We start from the raw sequence: 19,131 nt of genomic DNA, 5'->3' as shown, positions 1-19,131 counted from the left end.
GGTCATGATTGTAAACATAATTCTGGTGGAGAGAACAAGTTAATGGGTATGATTGAACAGTGTCTGATGGGGTACAGTAGTACTTAGCTGCGGATCAGGAGACTGGTGAGGGAATCCGTACTGGTAGGTTAGCGGTAGTGTCCTCACGGCTCTGACACGGCCGAGGACAGGCCAGGCGGGTCCGGCTCTCGCCTTCCGGCGATGACGCTGCATGATTATGGGCAGTTTGGGCCAATCACAGGGCAGGCAACGTGGGGTGGTTGCTAGGCGACCTCAGTGACAACAGAGGGGGTGGCCATCTTAAGACGAGTACCCCAACGAGTCACGTTAGGCAGCTTATTTCCAGGAACGGAGCAGAAGTCAGCTGGACTCCAGTCACGTCGGGGATCTACGTGTGCAGATCGTAGCGTCGCAGCGGTTCTGCTAATGCAGCATCCATGGTGAAGGGTGCAGGTGGAGGAGGGTGGTAGGCTCCAGCCCTCCCCTGTCGCTGAAGAGGGGCAGATTGGGTGATGATGTTGGGTGATATTGTATGTATATTTATTCTATATAAAGCGCTTAAGCGTAAGTGCTATATAATAACACATCATTATCATTTGGACGTCGGCTTGCATTCACAGTAATTTGGTAATATGGGCCTATACACACTGATATTAACGATACATATGGTAATCCATTCGTGTATGAAATGTATATCACATTATAGTGATATCGTAACCATATTATTTGTAGGTACATAGGAACAATGCTATGTGATACGACTTCGTGTTTTGTCAAGGAGTGAAAGGTCGTGTTCCATCGTTTCCCTTGATACCACTTCCGGGTGGGGGTCAAATAAAATCACTTACTGTGATGTCATCAGAGGTCATGGGTCATGTGATGTCACCTCCGCTACCTCAGCCATTTTGGGGAAATGACGTCCCTGCTTATAATGTGTACTCCACAATATCTTAAAGCCTTAGTACCGGCCTAGCAAGAAGAGGTGGCAACTTCCTGAAGCCATATAAGTTTCACTTACAGGTGTTTCCCTCACTCAATTCTGCAGGGCTGATTAATTCTAACCTTCCAGTTTTCTTTTCCAATCCTAGTGATGATCAGGGATCTATGAAATGCCCCTTGATGCTGAAAGCATGGGCTTGGACATGCAACTCTTTAAGAAGGGGTTCGCTCCTCCTGTGATTCATTCAGCAGCCCACTGGGTTCAAGTGGCTGATGTCATCTAATCAGACCTGTCACTGACATAAGTTACTTTTCAGGTGCTAACATACCTGGCCAGAGCACCACTCTCACGAAACAGATGAAGGCTTGTGAACAATGTTCAAGTCTTGTGAGAAACGTAGTCAATTTTATTTGCGACCATCTTGACAACATCTTGGGTTGCAGTAGTTAGCGTTGAGCTAGGGACCATGGCCATTGAGTCTATCAGTGCGCCATCTTGAAGACATGGCCACGGTGTTCTCTAAAGATGTTCAGAAAACCTCTTCAAAAGGCTCCCCTGTTTAGTCCCAGACACCCTTTCAGACCATTCTAAATATGGGGGACACCCATGTATAGGGTTTTAGAATCTCCCAGTAGACTGAACAGTCTCCTCTGATTAGGATAACTCTTGGATTCCTTTGACTATCAGACTAAGTTCATGTTTTATTAATATCTAGTTGTCCAATTGTTCTGTTTTGTGTGCTATGGGTACGACCGGATGTTTGCATTACAGCATATGCAGACAGCAGTGGGATTTGTTGGTTCTCTCATTTATTTAATTAGTTAAAGAGAAGTTTTCATTAAAACAGCAAAGACCAGGGAAAGTAGAGCAGAGATGGGAGTGATGCAAGTCATTGAGAGATGTGTAGGAAGAGTACATCTCATCAGTTCGCAGAAAGCAGTTCATGTTTGCAGAGTCTGCGCATCGAGCAAAAGGCAATAGGCCATTCTCCTGCTAAGTCAGGTGTACTTCAACACTTGGACATTTTACATAATGATTCATATGCAGCCTGTCTGCTTCCATTGGATGGATGCTGAAAGCCGCACCCACTTCAGGGTCAATATGCATGAGCCAGGGCTCACTCTGATGACATCAGCTGTCTAGCAATTCGTGTTTTATCCAAGGTGGTGGGGGTCGACTCAGATAAGGCCCTTTTTGGAGACTGCCGGGTCTTGGCCCTGGCTAGCCCCGGCCCACTTAAAGCCCTGCCAGTTCTATTCAGCATAGATTGTATATATAAAACATATACTTCATTCTATGCTAGCAGAGAATATGTGTTGTGCTTTCCAGGGAAAAGGAGTATGCTTTCTTAAAAGCAAATGTTTTCGAGTTTGAACATCACACCGCAGTAGTAGGCTCAGGTTTCTTGCATTTTGATTTTCTCTGCAGAATTGCTGGCCCTTGTTCGATAGCAGATTCGTGAGGCATGTGTGTTTTGGTCCCAATGGCAGGCGAACATTGTTGAATTTAGTGGGGCAAACATTAACTGCCTAAACCGCTGGCTATTATGTATTTATATGCAAATAGGATGAAGATGTTAACCCACAGCACTTTCAAAGAGATGGAGAAAGAGTGCGCTGTGGATGCTGATCTCGCATAAGGTCAGTTGGCGCTTTAACTTAACTGGGAGGTTCCAAACTCATTGTCCTCATTGTTACCATTTCATCTCAAATGGTTGCCAGAAAAATGGCGTTCACAACAATGGACGTGCAAAAAGTGCAGTACTGTAGCGATCCAAATGATGACTAACGCACGAGCGTGCAGTCGTGCACAGGTCCCTCAAGAAGCCAAGCACCTTATGTGCTGCTGGATGGGAAAGGCAGTCTGCAATCTTTCGTTAGATCAGTGGTCTTCAAACTTTTTTGGCCGTGGCCCCCCCTGAGCAAAATTTGGGCAGGTCGGACCACCCAGAAATGCCAAATGGACAGTATATATTGCCCGACGTCACCTGCTCCCATCACAGTCACTGGGCTCCCTCATCCCACTCCTACCCAGTCCCTGGTCTATCCGCACCCCATCACACACCCTGGGCTCTCCCCACTCTGATCCCACCACTATCCCATGGTTCCCGCCCATTGTGCTCCCACATAGTCCCTGGGTTCCCCCATCCCGTTTCCAACACAGTCTGAGGACCAGTGGCGGCTGGTAATTTTTTTAAGTGGAGGGGCATAACTATTTCCCCCTAAAATGCCATAGCAACGGAGCATAGTGAGGGAGCCAGAACCAATAAAGGGGAGTTCGGGGGAGGGGGGTTTCCCCCTGTGAATGTTTTTATAATAATGTGTTTAAATGTTGCATTGTAGAGCACACTTTTAACAAAAAAATGGGTAAATAGCCAAACAGTTTGTGATTGGTGCTGGGGGCCCAGGGGGCAGGCATGACATTTTTTACTGGACATCTGTAAATAGATGTCCAGTAAAAAGATACCATCCCTGTCCCCTGGGCCCCACTGGGGCTAACACAATCAACATGATTATGTGTTATGCAAGGCGCTGCACATTTATACAGCAATCACCCTATCATTCACACGAGCATCCATCACCACACATTCACTCATAACATAAGCATACACGCATCCATACACATGTTTAAATTAAAATAATGAACATAAACGTACCTTCTGCATTGGCCTGTGTGTGGGTGCTGAAATGCCCTGCTCCAGGCTGCTCTGTCCATATGTGCGAGGAGGCGCAGGAGCTCCTCCCCGGACATACAGACATGCAGAGCCCCAGCTAGCATTTTCAATGAGCTATGCAATGCTGGCGAAGCAAAACGTGTCATGATGCCTACCCCCGGGGACCCAGACCAAGTCCAGCAACCCCGGAAGCAGGCATCAAGTTACCCCAAGCAAACCCAACAACCCCTGCCAGGGGCTATTTGGGTGCAGTCCTGGCGCCTATGGCACCAGGCTCATATGGAGAGTCAGTCCTGGCGCCATAGGTGCCAAGCTCATAGATTAAAACTTACCTGATGCAGACCATGCTGCAAACTTACCTGATGCAGACCATGCTGCAAGAGCTCCAAGCCAAACGAGGCTTGGAAGGGACTATTTTACCTAGGGCCTATTTTTTTACTCGGGTGGGGCTGGGGAGGAATACTTACCTGGGACTACTTTGGAGGCTATTTAAACCACACCCGAAGAGCAGCACATGCTTCGCATTGTTCTGCATCCAGCAGCGTAACGCTCACTGTGCCTGCAAGTCTGCATCCAGTCTTCTGCCACGCCCGCCTCGAGTTTGGAGCTCTTAGAAAAAGGGAGAAAGAAGGAGAAAAGGTTAGAACAAGAGCAATACCTTTGATCCTTACCTGAATTCCCGATCCATCGCGCCTTCGAGCTGGAAGAAAGAAGTTATTTTATGCGCGTCGCCTCACCTGCTGCAGAGCCGCGCTGAACTCACTGGCCTTCGCAGCATCTTCACATTTCACTGCATACTCCTGCATGTTACTGCCGCACTCCGGCACCTAAGGAGAAGACAAGAACAGCAAGGTGAGCCAAGGGAATACACAGAGGAATTACCCCCCATAGACTTACCTGATTTTACCACCGGGGGTACTATTCTTCTTCACGGGTCGGCGCAGCTTCCACTGCATCCTAGCCGAACCCCGGCCCCTAAGGGGAAACAAAAGGACAGCAAGGTGAAACAAGGGACTAACAAGGGGAACCCTCCTCACCACAAAAGACTTACCTAATTTTACCGCAGGAGGCATTATTCCCTGAGACTTCATACTTTCTCTCAGAGCCTGAATAAGGAAGAAAGCAACAGGTTACATATGGACATTATTTTATCGAACTGTGTTGGATAATACAAATCCTTACCAGAACATTACCGGTTGCCACGAGGAACTCTTCAGTAGGGTCAAGCTGCAACCTGCAAGGAATCGGACAAGAGTGGAAGTCAGGCATTTGAACTCTTACGAACTACATACTTACGGTGTCTTGCTGGGAATATCGGAGTCAATATTGTCCTGGAACTCACCAATTCCTTTGAGCCAGTGAAGCAACTGGTTATCTACGCCCCCCTGCACTCACTGCAGGATGGAGAGCTCATCTTTTCAAATCATCAGGTGAGACTATAAGAGGGAACATCCAAGGTGATCAGTGGGGAGAACAGCGGGGTGGGGGGATTTACGCTCAACTCCACGGGTGGTTAATTCCCTTTCTCCACTTGCAGAAGAATATTTCTACGGGCCAAGCAAATGAAGCTAGGTGGGCCAGTCCAATCCGTCATCTCGGCCCTACGTGTCACATTGGTGGAGACCGCAGCAGTCCTGTCCAGATCGATGCCTCTGTGGGAGCCAGGTGAGCGTAACAGAACGCGAAGCCTACCCACAAATTCCCACCCGGGCGTTATGGATACATCAGAGACTGACCAATTGGCCCAACTACTAGGGGAACTGAGGGCTGAAGTGCATTCCACCCGTCAAGAAACCAATGCTCTTAGGAGAGAACTGATTTTGTCAAAGGAGCGAACTGATGATCTTGCTAGGCAACTATTGCAAAGCCAGGCTGGACAAGCCCCCCTACCTGGTTCCGAGGGAAATCCGTCTCCTGTGTTATCGAGTAACCCTGTGAAAATAAACCTACCAGGACATATTCCATTAGCCCCACCCGAAAGCTTTGCCAGAGATCCCAAAAGGTTCGCCGTGTTTATGAACCAATGCCGCTTGCACTTTTTATGCAGACCTGGAGCCTTCCCAAACGATCAAGCCAAGGTAGCCTTTGTATTGTCATATCTCAGCGGCAGTGCAGCTGATTGGTCAATTCCACTAGTTACTCAGGATGACCCAATTCTTCGGGATTTTCAGGGCTTTCAAACTAGCATGGAAAGACTATTTGCCCGGCACTCCCAAGGACAGGCCCTGGATAACGAACTTTTGTCCCTACGACAGGATAACCAGGACCTTCTATCCTACATCGCGACCTTTAATAGGTTAATAGTGGAAACTGGATGGCCTGAGGCAAAACGAATCACGTTATTTGATCAAGGGCTTTGAGGAGAACTCAAGGATGTCTTGGCTCAAGTCGTGAACCCACCTCAAGATTGCGCTGAATATATAGACTTAGTGGTCCAGTTAGATCACAGACTTCAGAACAGAAAGGCTGATCGAGCCAAGTTTGAGAATCGGGTGTTGGTCAAAACCCACGCTAACCCCAAAGGAGCAGATGCATCAGAACCCATGCAAATCGAAGGGGTTAAAGGACCCTTAACACAGGAGGAAACAGAAAGAAGACAGCAAATGCAATTGTGAATATATATTGGAAAACTTCTGGACATTTTCTATGGGATTGCTCTGTAAAACCACCCAAGAAGGTGGTAGGAGCTGCTGATAAGAGTCATATGGAGTCAGACTTGGGAAACAACCACGCCCGACAAGCGTAGAGGTCCGCTTGCCGAGCTTGAAGAAGGATACTCAGACCTCGCATTTCATCATACTAATGGTCCTCGTAGATCCAGGGCAGCCATCGCGTATGCACGCAGTAAGGGCATACATTGATAGCGGGGCCATAGGAAACTATGTGGACTATGAATTGGCTTCCAGGATGAATCTACCTCTCTGCCGAAAAACCACCTCAGATGTCATCACCACAGTCGATGGAACTGAAATTGCCTCTGGGCCTGTAACTCATTTCACCGCAGAGATGACACTATTGGGTCAGGATGGGCATCGAGAGACTATTGTGTTTGATCTAATCAAAGCCCCACAGTTCCAAATAATACTGGGGATACCTTGGTTGGAAACACATAATCCTTGTATTGATTGGCGAGAGAAGAGAATAACCTTCCCGGATTGTGCACAAACCTGTTACCCAAAGAAAAATTAGAACGCAAGCCTGGCCACAGTAACCTCAGAAGTCATGCAACTACCTCCAGAATACCAAGAATTCCAGGATGTCTTCCAAAAGGAGCAGGCAAACACCTTACCTCCTCACAGATCGTACGATTGTCAAATCGATCTCATACCCGGTGCACAACCCCCTTGTAGCAGGATCTATGCCCTTACTGAACCTGAGAATCTTCACCTACGACAATACTTAGACCAGTACCTTGCCAATGGCTTTATTCGCCCATCCAAGTCCCCTGCATCTTCAGCTTTGTTTTTCGTACCCAAAAAGGAAGGAGACCTCACAACGTGCATAGACTACCGCGCATTGAACCAGATAACTGTTAAGAACTGATACCCGTTGCCTCTGATCCCTGAACTACTAGACCAAGTGAAGGACGCTTGTATATACACTAAATTAGATCTTCGGGGGGCATACCATCTGGTACGTGTAAAAGAGGGCGACGAATGGAAGACTGCTTTCCGCACTAAGTATGGGTTATTCGAATACCAGGTGATGCCTTTCGGGTTGTGCAATGCATCAGCAGCCTTCCAATACTTCATGAACGATGTCCTTTGTGAACTCATTGACGTTTGTGTTGTCGTGTATATCGATGATATTCTAGTATATTCCTCTTCAGTATCTGACCATGTGAAGCACGTCCGAGCAGTCCTCGAGAAATTGCTCCAGCACAAACTATATGCAAAACTAGAAAAATGCGTTTTTCATGCCACAGAAGTTGAATTCCTTGGGTTTATCCTGACCCCAAAGGGAGTCCGAATGAACTCACGAAAGGTGGATGCAATCCTTAAGTGGCCATCACCAAGTTCAGTTAAAGGAGTACAAAGTATGCTCGGCTTTGCCAATTTCTACTGCAGATTCATCCCAGATTTTTCACATGTCGTACATCCCATCACAGCACTCTTGCGAAAAAATAAACGCTCTATGTGGACTGAAGAAGCTGAAAATGCCTTCCAAGAGCTGAAAGCGAAATTCACGTCTGCACCTGTGTTAAAGCACCCACGCCTTGAACTTCCATACATAGTGGAAACTGATGCATCCAGTCTAGCCATGGGAGCTGTCCTGTCTCAAAAGGACCCTGAAACTGGCCAGCTTCACCCAGTAGCATTTTGGTCCAGAAAGATCTCGGCACCCGAGTTAAACTATGCGGTTACCGACAAGGAGTTATTAGCCATTAAATCCGCCTTCAAGGCTTGGCGGCACTATCTTCTCGGTGCCAGGCATACCATTCTTGTGATCACCGATCACTGGAACTTACAGTATTTAAAAACAGCCCAGGCCCTATCGTCACGTCAACTCAGATGGGCATTGTTCTTTGCCAAGTTCGATTTCGTGATAACCTATCGACGAGGTTGTAAGAATGGTAAAGCAGACGCCCTATCCCGAATAGGGATGGGAGAGGCAGAAGTGAACCCAGAACCAGTACCTATAATTTCCAAACAAAGGATTCTTGGCATGACTACTCTACAGACACTAGAGGACATTCAGGTAAAGATCCAGCAACTCTTTGATCCTACAGCCCTGCAGGACTGGGTAAAGAAAGGCCCGGACTACTCTGTCACCAATGATCTGCCTTATTACCAAGGGCGGCTATTTCTGCCACACAAGGAACTGCAAAAGCTACTAATTTCCCGTTATCATGATACCCTAATGGAGGGTCACCCAGGTATTGCAAAAACTGAAGCTAAAATTAAAAGACAATTCTGGTGGGCCACCTGGCGAAAGGATATTAAATCATTTGTGATGTCTTGTGGCATTTGCGCCCAAAACAAAAGTCAAAAGAAAAAACCAGCTGGACTCTTACAACGTTTAGACATTCCGCCTACACCATGGCACACCTTATCGTTAGACTTTATCACTGATCTACCTCCTTGTAATGGGTTTAACACCATTCTAGTTATTGTGGATCTTTTTTCCAAGATGGCCCACTTTCTTCCTTTAAAAGGACTACCTTCATCCTGAATCCTGGCCAAAGAATTCCTCGAAAACATTGTTCGCATACATGGATTTCCGTCCGTTTGGTCTCTGACCGGGGCAGTCAATTCATTTCACATTTTTGGAAAAAATGCTGTCAATTGGTGCAAATCGATGTGAGGTTATCGACCAGTCACCACCCCCAGACTGATTGTCAAACGGAGAGGACCAACCAGACTCTCGAACAGACTCTCATATGTTACATCAGACAGAGAGTAATTGGAAAGACATTACTTCGATCGCCGAATATGCATACAATAATTCAGTACACTCTGGAACTGGACAAAGCCCCTTTTATACCTTATATGGGCACCATCCTCGAATCTCAGACCTTGACTCACTCCAAGACTTAGAAATGCCCGCAGTGGACCATCTGCACGCTACGATTACACAAGCCTTTAAGGAAGCAACTACACATTTAAAACAGGCGAAAGAAAAATACAAGGAAGATGCTGATCGGCATAGAGGTGATTCTCCACAATACCAAATAGGGGACCAAGTATGGTTAGCCACAAAACATATACCTCTAAAGGGAACATGGATCTTTAACCCCAGATATTTGGGACCTTACTCTATTAAGGCCATTATCAACCCGGTGGCTGTCAAGTTGGATTTACCTGCTAATATGCAAATTCATCCCATCTTTCATGTGTCACTTTTGAAGCCAGTACAACCAGGGACAAGACTAATCAAGCCACCAGACTCCATCCTTGTAGATGGAGAACCCGAATTTGAAGTTAAGAACATCCTGGACTCCGAACTGATAAAGTCAAAACTTTTTTATTTAATCGACTGGAAAGGTTACGTACCACAGTAAAGGACATGGGAACCTAGTGACCATGTTCATTCACCCCGATTGGTGAAAAAATTCCACCGAAATTTCCTAGACAAACCGAAACCACAGGGAAGAATGACTTTAGGAAGGGCCTTGGGGGGGGGAGTGCTGTCATGATGCCTACCCCCGGGGACCCAGACCAAGTCCAGCAACCCCGGAAGCAGGCATCAAGTTACCCCAAGCAAACCCAACAACCCCCGCTAGGGGCTATTTGGGTGCAATCCTGGCGCCTATGGCACCAGGCTCATATGGAGAGTCAGTCCTGGCGCCATAGGTGCCAGGCTCATAGATTAAAACTTATCTGATGCAGACTATGCTACAAACTTACCTGATGCAGAACATGCTGCAAGAGCTCCAAGCCAAACGAGGCTTGGAAGGGACTATTTTACCTACGGACTATTTTTTTACTCGGGTGGGGCTGGGGAGGAATACTTACCTGGGACTACTTTGGAGGCTATTTAAACCACACCCGAAGAGCAGCACATGCTTCGCGTTATTCTGTATCCTGCAGCGTAACGCTCACTGTGCCTGCAAGTCTGCATCCAGTCTTCTGCCACGCCCGCCTCGAGTTTGGAGCTCTTAGAAAAAGGGAGAAAGAAGGAGAAAAGGTTAGAACAAGAGCAATACCTTTGATCCTTACCTGAATTCCCGATCCATCGCGCCTTCGAGCTGGAAGAAAGAAGTTATTTTATGCGCGTCGCCTCACCTGCTGCAGAGCCGCGCTGAACTCACTGGCCTTCGCAGCATCTTCACATTTCACTGCATACTCCTGCATGTTACTGCCGCACTCCGGCACCTAAGGAGAAGACAAGAACAGCAAGGTGAGCCAAGGGAATACACAGAGGAATTACCCCCCATAGACTTACCTGATTTTACCACCGGGGGTACTATTCTTCTTCACGGGTCGGCGCAGCTTCCACTGCATCCTAGCCGAACCCCGGCCCCTAAGGGGAAACAAAAGGACAGCAAGGTGAAACAAGGGACTAACAAGGGGAACCCTCCTCACCACAAAAGACTTACCTAATTTTACCGCCGGAGGCATTATTCCCAGAGACTTCATACTTTCTCTCAGCGCCTGAATAAAGGAGAAAGCAACAGGTTACATATGGACATTATTTTATCGAACTGTGTTGGATAATACAAATCCTTACCAGAACATTACCGGTTGCCACGAGGAACTCTTCAGTAGGGTCAAGCTGCAACCTGCAAGTAATCGGACAAGAGCGAAAGTCAGGCATTTGAACTCTTACGAACTACATACTTACGGCGTCTTGCCGGGAATATCGGAGTCAATATTGTCCTGGAACTCACCAATTCCTTTGAGCCAGTGAAGCAACTGGTTATCAACGCGCCCCTGCGCTCAATGTAGGATGGAGAGCTCATCTTTTCAAATCATCAGAAGAATATTCCTACGGGCCAAGCGAAGGAAGCTAGGTGGGCCAGTCCAGTCCGTCATCTCGGCCCTACGCGTCACATTGGTGGAGACCGCAGCAGTCCAGTCCGGATCGACGCCTCTGTGGGAGCCAGGTGAGCGTAAAAAAACGCCCCCACTTGCATGGCTCAGTGAGCATGTGCGGCTGGGTAACTAAACTGAACTGTCAAAGGGAAACAGTTGTTTCCCTTTTCCCTGGAAAAAGCAGCTGAGGGAGTGCTCACTGTTTCACTGGGCTGGCTCCTTAGCTCCTGCATAATGGATGAGCCGCCAGGCTCGGACTGGCCTGTAGGGCAATGCCTGTACCAAAAATGTAAAATGCTAGTGTGGGCCAGTCAAAATGGGCCTCCATTTTGGCCAATGTGGACCAGTTTGATGAGTTACTTAACTATGCAGTTAACTATGCAGTTAGTAATTTTGACCATTGTTGCTGAATATATCGCAATTTACTTATATTTTAACACAAAGCACCCCGTGGGTACTATTGAAACAGTGGGCCTCATTACAACCCTGGCGGTAGCTGTGCCGGTAAAAACGGCAGCGTTGCCGCCGGAGTTGCACCCGCAAATGGGCAATTACCGGGTCATGCCGAGTTAGGCGGACCGGATAATTTCCCTTTCGCGGGTGCCGGTACCGGTAGATCCCCATTCCCATTTGAGCCCCATATGGCTCAGTGGGAATGTGGAGCTCGGTGCATCTGACGAGCTCTGCACGTGGGTGCTGCACGGCCTGCCAGGTCAGACCTGGCAGGCTGTCAGGCACCCGCGAGCACAATTTTTGCTATGGGGGTATGGTAGCAACGGTGCCGGTAACTTACCGGCACCGTTGTTACCGTACCGTCATAGTTGTAATGAGGCCCAGTCTGTGACTAAAGGAATGAATATCCAGTTATAACTGCGGGCCACTTTTTCATTGTTGCCTGAGACAGTTTCATGCTTCAGCCCGAGCATGTGAGCCACTCTGCCCATTTATTCCAATCTAAAACAAATTAAAAAAAATAAATATATATATATATATATATATTTTTTAGATTTCATGCTGAGCTCTCAGGGCCCCCCAGTGATGCACCCGCAGACCCCTGCGGGGACGCGCCCCACAGTTTGAAAACCGCTGCATTAGATCATGACAATGCTTGCATACGAGAGACGATAACAGGGATTCACGTGATATTTCCGAGACCAAAATCAGCAGAAAATACCCATTCTTTTTTTCTTCTTTTTTCCTCAGATTTCAACACGTATGTGCAGAGGGGGAAATCCCTTCAGCTCCCCTTCCCCTTACACTATTTATTACCCTAACTAGGGTGACCATATTTAAAAAGTAAAAAACCGGGACAGGACAACTAACATAAAGTAGGACTAACTCTTGAAAGTGGCTGTCAAGGCACTACACTTCAGTAGCATTTGGAGGAGAAGGGGGTTTTAGTGTTACTGTTCAAAGAAACACAGATTATAATGACTGTATCACAAACTAACACTATCTTAAATTGTAAAATGCTGCATTTCCTATGTGCGAGATTGTGCATTCCTCCCTGCCAGCTATGAAGACCTACTACAAAAAACCGGGACACTGCTGTTTCCAATGGGAGCATAATCTCGAGAAAGGGGGACAGAGCACAAAATACCGAGACATCCGGTCACCCTAACTCACCCCTCAAATATAAATGCGTTGAAAAGCGCATTTTGAAATTCAGCATTTTCGGCCGTGTTGATTTCCGGCAACGATATTTAAAGGGTTCCGATAAAAATGGGATTAAATACTACAGTGGTGGCCCAATGGGGGATGAAACATATCATGTCTTCAAGTTACTTTTATGAGTGATATTGACATATAAGTCCATTTCATCAGTAGGGAATGGAGTGAAGAGTCTTCCAGTGCTACGATTCAGGGTCTAACAGCAACATGCAAAACACGATTTTGGACAGCTTCTGTACCCCTTGGCTTTGTATACTAAAAACATACTTTCTACACATCACACACCAGTTTCTCCTTGCTATATCGATGTCTGCCGCAGCTGTCCCCAGTCCCGACACACCGGGTTGTGTGGTAGTGTTGATGGCTGTCCTTGTCTTCCGCAATCCTTTGGCCAGCCTCCTATTAAAAGTAGGCCAGGCCTCAAGAACCTCCAGGCAGCCGGGCCCAGTGACTTTGTTTTCTGAGTAGCCACAGACTGAGGCCAATGCTATTTGACTGTGTGCTCAGTTCTACACATGCAACCTGTCTATACGCCCTGGCAAGCCTAGTCAATGGGGGGGTTCACAGAGCCTAGCACATGGCAAGGTAAATCGTGTTACCTTGACTGAAAGCCTGGCTATTGGTCTAGAAGGAGGTAATGGATCAGGAGTGAAGCCTAACATTTACTCTTTCTTCCTCTGTAAATACATACATGTATTTGGGCAGTTACTACTGGTAGATTTCCAATATTTGTTCACCAGTGTGTGCGGAGAGGGGAATTGAAGCATCACTACCGAACTGACCGAGTCCAGCATTAAGCTATTCTTTTCTGAGGGCCAGGCCCCACCAACCACACTAGGTCTTAATTTCGTCAATTTGTTGAGTGCCGGGAAAAGAAGCATAGCCTTTACAAACAAGCCAAATGGACCACACAAACAACCCTACGCTGAGGGATCAGGCTCTACCATTGGCAGAACACATTGCTGGCCATTTGCCTCAAAACGCCAAACCAAATTACCATTTGTGATCAGACTTGTGTACAGCCACACAACCACACACTGTGAAAAATGGAATTCTGCCATAAGAGGTACAAAGATAAGTAGAGGCTAAAGTGCCTGCTCAGCCCTCAAACTTATACAAACCACGAGTGAACCCAATCATAAAGGTAAAAAAGGCTCAGTTAAGACATATACCTCCTTTGCCTTTTGTGGAAAATTGGGTCCAGGAAAGGCTATACTCTCAAGAGGGGTGTGAAGGTGAACCCGTAGCAATCCAGACCAGACAGCAGAGTAAAAAGGTCCAAAAAAAGAAATATCCAATCAAGGTTCCATAAAAATGTACTACAAAAGCCCATCCCCGTAGAAAGAACATAGAATATGCAAGATAGCACGATGCAGCACTCTGGGTAATGAGGCAGCTGCAGAGGCGCTGTTGGTTTGATCGAGCTCGAACAGGCTCGAATCACGTCTTGCATTGATTTCAAGGGGAACATACTGCAGGCTCCCATGGGCAAGAGTAGCCCTTGTACTTGGGCTCTCAAACACGGGGGAGCCTGGCACACACCTGCAGGAGTCCTGGGAAACAGTGAGGCTGGCAGAGGGGCAGGTTTTGCTCCAGCAGCAGGTCACCACAAACACGCCTTGGGGGCGGTTAGGAGGCAGGGCAGAGCATGCCCTGCCCTGGACTATCTTTCTTCACCTCACAACTGGAGGACTATGAAAAGAACTGCTCGCCCAAGAGGGTCTAAACGAAAACCTCTTTAAGGGTTGAAGTGCCTCCAGGCCTGTTAAAAGTGAAAGTGTGAAAGTGATTGGACTAAAGCAAGCCTGGAAAAGTGGACTTTGTCTTCTGACATCACACCCATGTGCGTTCAGTTAAAGGAAGTGTAAGGGACAGGAAGGAAGAGAGAATATAGAATGGAAGAAATGGCAGCATCTTTACCCAGTTGTGTGGAGCTCACTCTGCCTACATTAACTCCATCCTCTTCCCTTGTCAATAGAATCAAAGGCCATTTTGGTATACAGCACCCTTGTGTGAGGCTAACCTTTGCAAAGGGTGTGTCTTTTTTATTCCTGTTCCCTGGATAGATTACTGTGGTCTTGCTTTCTCACTGGAGATAACGTTACCTGCCCTCACAAAGGATCAAAGATAGGCAGCCCCTAGGACTAACGTTCTGCTGGGAGCATCCAAAACAGCCTGGCATGGGGACTACACATATCCCTTGCACAGCTAAGCTCACATGGCTGACACATGTGTGGTATCAAATTGATGAGTAATGCTAGCCACCATATCCCAAATTCAGGTATAGCTTATATTTACAGTTTAACGTGCCACCAGGATAGCAACTATCGTAGTTATGTCATTTTCTGGGACAGGTGGACATATCTTAAATGCAGCCCCTGTGCTGCAGTGACTTGGCTGTCACTGCACCTGTCAAGAGGGCGCCTGTGACCTGAACCTGTTTTGTGCCATTGGATGTTCTCTTTTCAAACATGGCTACTGATTCAGTAGGGTATACGTGCAAACTATGCACTTTTGGCATGGAGCTTATGAAAAGTGGACCTAATTAGGCAGTCACCGTTTCTGAGATGGAATTACTCAGTCATTTTAATTATTAATAAAAATCAAAAAAGCCAGGGCTTATTGACCCTTGACAGATAGCAATTCATCACATACATGCACCCACACACACCCACACCCACCCACACACACACACACCTGTGCCATTCCACTACTACAATATAAACTTTCTGAAACAGTAACTATCATATCGCACACACACAGACAAGTGCACTCACATTACACTCTTCTATGCACACAACAAATGTGTAGTTTCGCTTTATAACATACAAAGCCATTTTCATGCAAAACCTCCACACACAAATCTCTTTCCTCCCTTGTAACTCTTACAGCACACAGTGATATATGCAACAACAACCCTCTAACTCATACACATACAGCTGTAACCTACGCTTCTATAAATCAACGCACACTTTGCAGTATAGCTTGGACATTAACCATCTAACACATCTTTCCTTGTAGTTAAGAATGCATTTTTATATGATATGCTGCGTTCGGATTTTACGTTATGCGTCAACGTTGTGCTAATTTTTGTCATGCAATGCTATGTTATTTATTTATTTTTCATTCTTATATCGCGCTTCACGCCCATAAGCCTCGGAGCGCACGTGTAAGACGAGAACAGTACGAACAACAACATATTCAGGTGAACAAAACTACTGCCAGACAGAAAAGAATGTACTATGCAATAAGATAATCCATTGTTATGTTTTGTAGTGTTATGCTATGCTGTTCCCCCATTTTATGTTTTGCAGTTATGCACCATGTCAACCTATGTTATGATATGCTGAAGTTGGCTATGTACTGCAATGCTTGCCTGGACATTTTATGGTTGGGTATGCTATGTTATACCACAACATGTTAGTTCATGCTGTGCTGCTATTTGCTGTGTGCAGGACTTCCAAACTTGACCTTTGAGCACTAATCAAACTTAATTAATGCCTAACGATATGCTATAGGTACTGGTTAGATAAAAGGCCAGTGTTGAGTGCTTGCATTTAGGTTTATGTCCCACCTTAATGTGTGCATCCGCGGCCTAGCTGCATTCCTTTTTATAAAATATACCAGAACCTGTAACGATAGACTGTACTCGAAAAAATAAAATTTAAAAATAGATAAATACACTCACAGATGCCTCTCCAACTCTGCCCCCCATACCTTTCACAGAAATTCGAAAAAAATCAGTCGTCAAGACCGTCACGCTCCGCTTACACTCACTGGGCCTCATTACGAGGTCGGAGGTAGTCATGGCGCTATTAGCGCCATGACTGCCTCCAATAACGGTACCGAGTCCGCCCTGGTTCAATGGGGATTTACCGGTCTATTACGACCTTTGCGGGACCGGTAAGTCCCCATTGAAAAAGGCAATCCCCATTCCCATTTGAGGCCCCGTAGGGCTCAATGGGAATGGGGAGGGAGCTAATAACGGTACTGCAATTTGCGGTACCGTTATTTGCTCTCTGGTCCCTTTGCGGCTCCCGCTAAGGGCATCTGGTAAAACCAAGCACCCATAGCGGAGCCCGCTAAGGGACCTCGGAATAGGGCGCAAAGGGGTTACCGGCACCAATGTCCTTAACGGTGCCCGGTATCCCTTTGCTCCCGCCTCGTAATGAGGCCCACTGTCTCATCACACCCAGATTTAGACTAGCTAGAGCCCGTAAGGCCAGTTTCCTGGTCCTCGCAGCTAAGCTCTGGAACTCCCTTCCACTGGCCTTGAGATCTGAACAGTCACACTGGACCTTCCACAAATACCTCAAGACATGGCTCTTTGCCAAGGGGTTCACAACCCTCGGATCACTATTACCTGCTACTGTTTCAAATGACTAATTCTTGTCCTGTAACCCGCGCCTTGATGCCCGCAGGCTTAGTGCGCGCTACAAATGTAAAACAGATCAATAAGGGGAAAGGAATACGGAGAGCTGCTCTGCGTCCACTTGGCTGTCCTTTATCAACTGTCCTGATGGAGAGCATTTCTTGAAGTAGCTGCAGATGTAAGTGTGACGCCAGTTCCATGAAACTTTTAATGCAGAACCCACCACTCCACCAGCAGCGTATGAGTCCTTCACCAGGGTATGTTTGTGACCTGGGTATAGGTGTTAAGGAGGGATGTGTGCTTGTGCTGTTTCACGCCTTCATTTTTCATGATGTGTTTGGAGTGATTTCCATAGTGCAAGTAAAGCAAGTAAAGCAAGTAAAGCAAGGTGAGGCGTCCTGGGGCTTCCAACCCACCCTTGCACATAACATCTCCGGCAGAGAATCTGGAGCCTTCATTATTTGAAGGGATAGAACTGCTGTGTCTTCCAAAAGGTTATGCTGTGGCCCTGAGTCCGCAGTGGAAAAGGGGCTGAGTCTTCCACTAGTTAGTGGGTCGACTGGGAAGTAACCAGACCATCCCCCACTTCTTCTACCTGGTACTTCTCAGAAAGAGAGAAGAAGATGGGCAAACATCCATGGGAGGGACGCAGGTGTCTGTGTGAAGTTAGCACGGCGCTCAATGCACACTGAAGTACCTGAAAGCTTGTGCAGCCAATGGAGGACGGGTGGCACGTTCCTAAAGTCCAAGTCTAGCAACTGGGCCAGCCGTGAAGATCTGAACATCAAAGACATGGGATGACATCTTATGGGGTGGGGTTGCAGGACAGTGCCAGCCCTTAAGTCTTACCTGGAGCTGACCAGGGCTAGGGCAGACAGAACTCTGTGGGGAATTGCATGAACCTGCATGTTTAGGTGAATTGGGGGTCTGGAGTGAGCTCAAACCAGAACATTAGGGAAAAGCAAAAGCTCAGGGCTTGGGCAAGGGACGCCTATGGTGACCTCCCTCCCCTGCCTAAAGACGTATATGCAGATGGCAGAATTTATACAGCGCTTCCTGCTGGCAGAAGTCCTAACTCTATGTCCTCTGAGGTAAGGAGTCTGCAACCTTTGGCTCTCCAGATGTTTTTTACTACAACTCCCATTAGTCGTAGCTTGCATTTTCAATGGTGAGATATCATGGGAGTCTTAGTTCAAAGCATCTGGAGATCCTCAGGTTGCAGACCCCTTCTAGGTTTTCCAGACAGGAGAACTGAAGCATAGCCTTCACTTGGTAGCCACCAAACAGCGACTACTCACCTCTTTCCTCTTCCTCATTGCATGCTCCTCCCACACCCTTCTGAAACATTGGGAGCCACCATTCAGTGTACACCCACTTTTAGTCTTTTGCTTATCCAAGTCTTTGGCAGCGGTCTTTCGGTGATAAAGATAAGTTCTTTTCTCACCTGATGCCAGGGCTGTCTTGTAGAAAAGACCAGCCTGGCAAGGGGGAAGAAAAAACCCCAAGGAAAAACACTGAATGGAGTAAAAAAAAAAACTTGGTGCTGAGGTGAAGTCCAGATGAGGTGTGGAATCCAGGAGACGTACCCATTCGGTGTACCAACATAAGCACAAGAACAAGGCTCCACGAATAACGGTAGGTAATCAAAATACTGAAGGAGAGTGAACACGTGGAAAGGCAAGCAAACAGAGGACAGAAGGGGTGGCACAGGAAGAGAGCAAGGATTGTTACTGGCAACAGAGAAAGTTGCAACGCAAAACATTGTATCCCGCAGGTTGTTTTCATTGTCGGGTGGGTGGAAGCTTCTCCAACTGGAACGTAATGCCGCGTGCGTAATGCCCTGCCATGTCTTGATTGTCAAAAGGTTCTCGTGGATGGCATGGTACACAGGCGCCATATTGTGGTTGGCGTGGTTGGTGTGATGAACGCCATCTGTCATACAGAGACCAGGAGTGGTATCGCGCTCTGACATCCACTCGCTGCTTGCTTAAGCGTTCCA

Source organism: Ambystoma mexicanum, chromosome 1q, assembly GCF_040938575.1.
Source record: "Ambystoma mexicanum isolate Mex_15411 chromosome 1q, UKY_AmexF1_1, whole genome shotgun sequence".
Classification (NCBI taxonomy): Eukaryota; Metazoa; Chordata; class Amphibia; order Caudata; family Ambystomatidae; genus Ambystoma; species Ambystoma mexicanum.
The sequence above is the reverse complement of the archived record's forward strand: the minus strand, read 5'-3'. Positions refer to the sequence as shown.